Source organism: Tamandua tetradactyla, chromosome X (genome assembly GCF_023851605.1).
Source record: "Tamandua tetradactyla isolate mTamTet1 chromosome X, mTamTet1.pri, whole genome shotgun sequence".
In the NCBI taxonomy this organism is placed as follows: Eukaryota; Metazoa; Chordata; class Mammalia; order Pilosa; family Myrmecophagidae; genus Tamandua; species Tamandua tetradactyla.
In genome coordinates this window covers 17,199,169-17,203,562 of record NC_135353.1, presented here as the reverse complement: position 1 = coordinate 17,203,562, position 4,394 = coordinate 17,199,169, and positions in this window count along the sequence as shown.

Here is a 4,394-nt window from a genome sequence, read left to right as displayed (position 1 = left end):
GGGGCAGGGCGGGGTGAGGCTGTGCGACACAGGGTAGCCTGGGTATGGAGGTTAGTGACTGCAGTCTTTATGTGCTGGCAACAGCCTGCAGGGGGCAGGTAGGGGGGGTAGTGCTCAGGAGGGGTGCAGGGGAGGTGGGTTGGGCTGCACTTGGAGTGGGGGTGTGGGGCAGGTATGTGCACTGGGGGCTGGTGGGATGCGGACACCTGGAGCGCAGGGAATGGGACCGGGTGATGGGGTTCAGGTGTGTGGGGTGTGGGGTGAGTTGCTGGTCACAGGGACTGCGCTGCTGAGGGTAGCGCTCAAGCAATGCGGCCTGGTTTCCTTCCTAGTCCCTGGTTCCCATCCTTGCACTCCCGCGGCCTCCATGTCTCTGAGCCAGGCTCCAGCCCCTGCCTCTCAGCTCCTTGGTCTCTACAACCAGGGCTGCCCCATGTGGTGCAGAAGGTTCTTCCAGGTCAGCTGCACTTCTGAATCACCGCCTCAGTCGTCCTGTGGTCCCTTCTTTAACTTTTCCGTGGAGCAGGGCTAATCTTGAACTACTCTATTTGGCCATCTTCCCTGAAGTTGGGCCCCTGTTTTCTTATAAGCATTTTCTAAAGGTGACCATACCATTCTTGTTCTTTTGTTTCTGGCTTATTTCGTAATTCTGGATATGAATTTAAACAATGGTATTTTAATGATTTCTCTGGCATTTCCTGTAACTTGTGGAGATTGTACGAGAAACTGAAAGTGGCTTCATTATTTGTACATAATTTAAAATGCTTATTTATACATTCTTTTGCTTTATCTTCAATTTCCTCATTAATATTTGGTTCATAAGAAATTTCATATGATGATGTTCTTTTCTATTGAATGTTACAAAACACAATTTAAAGATAATATTATTCAAAATATTAATATTATTAGTAACTGCAGAGTGTTAAACCGAGCATACCGTCCTTTTTGAGAGTGGAGTCCTATAGTGAAGTCAGGAATGTCAAGATAGTCATTATTGGCTAAAATGAGTATATGAAGATATAAAAGCTATTTAAAATGAACTTCCGTGCTTTAATTTTTTAATTTTTCTGACCTGAACCAAAGGGGGTGGCAGATTTTAATGCTTGCAAGGATCTCGTGGGGGAAGGAATTCAAAATACCTTTTATTCTTTTTGAACTTTGTAGCAGAGAGGACAAAATGCACAATACTATCTCAGTGAAATAATTTGCTCCAAGTAGACGTAAAAGCTTGATCCTTGCCTCCAGAGCCTCTTGGATTCTTTTACATAGCATCTTAGTTTTCCCCTCCATCACATCTTTCTGCATGAGCTCTTCGTTTCTTCCTCTTTAGTTGATGGAGCTTATTCTAGTTAATTCTTTACTGTATTTTTAGGAGATTGTTTACATGACACTGAGAAAATTTGCAGGTATTCATGTGTGTGTGCCTTTGTGTGTGCAAGGTGGAGAGAGAGAGGAGGAAGAAGGAGGAGGAGGAGGAGGAGAAGAGAAAAAAGGATGTTATCTCTGTAGAGGCATTCAGGCTTGTATTGAATTCCTGACTCCTCTCTTACTAGATGAGTGACCCCAAGCAAATCACTTAAACTCTAATACCCTCTATTTCCTCCTCTGTAATACGGGAACAGTATTGGTACTCATTTCAATCCACTTTTAAAAATTATTCAACAAATGGTTCTTGAGAACCTACTCTATATCAGACACCGTTTTAGGTGTTGGAGATATCACAATCCCTGATGGAGCTTACGTTCTTGTAGGGAAACAGAAAAGAAGCAAAACCTGTAGGACAATATTTCCTATATTAGATGGTGATATGTGTTATGGAAGAAAAAAGCAGGAAGGAATAGGGAACACTGGGGTAGGGAGAAGAAGCCCATTTTAAATAGGGTAGTCAGAGCAGGTTTCTCTGATCAGGTGGCATTTGAGGAGAGACCTAAAGGATGTGAGATGAAAGGTCATGCAGATTCTTGGAGAAGAGCATGCCAGAGAGAGAGCCCAGTCCCTGTAAAGGCCAGAAGAGGGAATGGTATTTGGTGCACTAGAGAAACCACATGCAGGGCAGTATGATGGATCATGTAGGTCTCATAGGCTACCATCAAAACTTTGGCTTGAACTCTGAGTGACATGGGGAGCTATGGAATGCTTTTGAGCAGGGGAGGGCATGATGTGATTTGGGGTTTCAAAGGATCTCTCTGGCTGCTCTGTTGAGAACAGACTGGGGTAGGGAAAGTATGGAAGGAAAGTGGCTAGTGAGGAAGTGACTGACATAATTTTTGATGAGAGATGATAGTAGTATCGAAGGGCATGAAAAATGGACATATCCTGGATATAGTTTGATGGGAGAGCAAACAGAATTTTCTAATGGACTAGACATGGGGTATGAAAAAACAAGTGGAGTTGAGGAGACTCCTCGGTTTGGGGCTTGAGCAACAGGAAGTTTCAATGAGACATAAACAAAATGAACTCATCAGTTCACTGTAATGACCTACATTTGCCTGCCCACCCCCCAGCCTGTTTCACCAGTCAACCGGCCTCACCTTGAATTGACATTCAAGGAAAGAATCTGCGCTTGAATGTCAGGAATCCTGGATCCTGGTCCACATCCACCACAGGCCTAATGTGTGTTCTGAGAAAAGTCCCTTAGTTGTTCTGCAACCAGGGCATTTGTTGACACATCAGAATCTGATAATATCTGCATGGCCTAGTTCATGGGGTAGCGAGAGCAAAGAAAATCAAACTACCGTTCATGATTGATGTGAAATTATGTTGATTGTAAAACTATTATAGAAATGCCAGGTGTATTAAATGAGCATATTTATTATAATGGTTATTCTGGTAGAGATTTTAATTTCAGATAAGAATGGTTGGGCCTGTAACTGTTGATTTTCTTCAAATGATAGGCCTGAAGTCACTCTGGGTGCTAATCTTATAATGCCAAACATCTACCAATTTCCACTGAACTGCCTCCTATTCTTTGAAACCATTATTAATTTGCTGCCCAGCCATTCTTCCTTCAGGCTCAATATTCCTGGCCAAATGCCCCAGCCCTTATAGAATCTCCTCAGACTGTTTTGTGACTCTAATGCAGGGTGGCAAATAGATCCCTTTGGCCAATTCCAGTCTACAACCTGGGGTGTTGATTTGAGAAGGCTTTTGAGACCTTGTCCATACGTACTAGTAAAGAATGTCCTGATTAATATTCTTGGGAGAATTGACTGTATGCTTTGAATTTGACATCCCTGTTCTAAGGCTTAGCGTGGTTTTGCTTCTACCTTAGAACTTCAGTAGCTTGCTTTCCCAAGCTGACTGTTAATGAATTTTTTCTTGTTTTTTTGTTATGCAATAGAACTTTTTGCTAGCATTCTCTTGTGCAACCACTTCTCCATATCTTAACTACTTTCTGTAGCTTGGCTGGGGCCCCTCTTACAAGGCTCCAGAGTAAGGAGATTGAGATTTGAATTAAAATCTTCTGGCTCCACATCTCTTTTATTCAATATGTCACCTTTAATATATATTTTTTATTGTTCATGTTTAGTTTTCTTTATAAGATTGTAAACAGTATAGGAGGGTATTAAGAATTCCAGCCCTAGGGTCAGATAGATCAGAGGATAAATACATTCCATTGCTTAATATACCATTGAAATTGAACACAACTGGATAGAGGGCCTTGAATAAATAGATATGAGCTCAGAAGGTAGATACAATTATCAGTTCTACTTTAAAGATAAGAACACAAACTGGATAATTTGATAACTTGTTTAGATCATCAAGCTAGTATTCAGCAAAACTGGGATTTGGACGCAGCCATCTTACTCCAGAACGCAAGCCCAAGTTGTCTCATTGGGCTGCACTGCCACCACCACCACCAGTGGTGAGTATTTAGGAGGTGTCATGCATATTCCTAATCCCTTTACAAGCATCATCTCACTGGCTCAGTCTTCACAACAAACCTCTGAAGTACAAAATAAAAAATGAACTAGCATTTTACATAATAGAAAGTGTAGATGTTATAAATTTTATATATGCTATGCATGATAAAAGTTTTAAATAAAGGAAATGAGATCTCCCTTCGCCCCTCCCTCCTAATCCTACACCACAAATATAATCACATATTTCCCCCCCTATTTTTAAATTCTTAAACTAACTGCTACATTGGTCAGTTAACCATACAATATGTATGAGTACCTTCGTCAGAATACATGCCATTGAACAAACATTCACAGTGTTTCATTTTTTTATTTCCAGATATTGGACTATGTTCAGGAGGGAAAATGATTACCAAGACAACACATAGTCCTTCATGGAAATTGTAATTCTGACAGCTAGAAAATGTGTTTGTAACCATGCAATCTCAGAAATAAAAATTCCTTACCTAACGCAGAACAAATGTTTTTATTGAG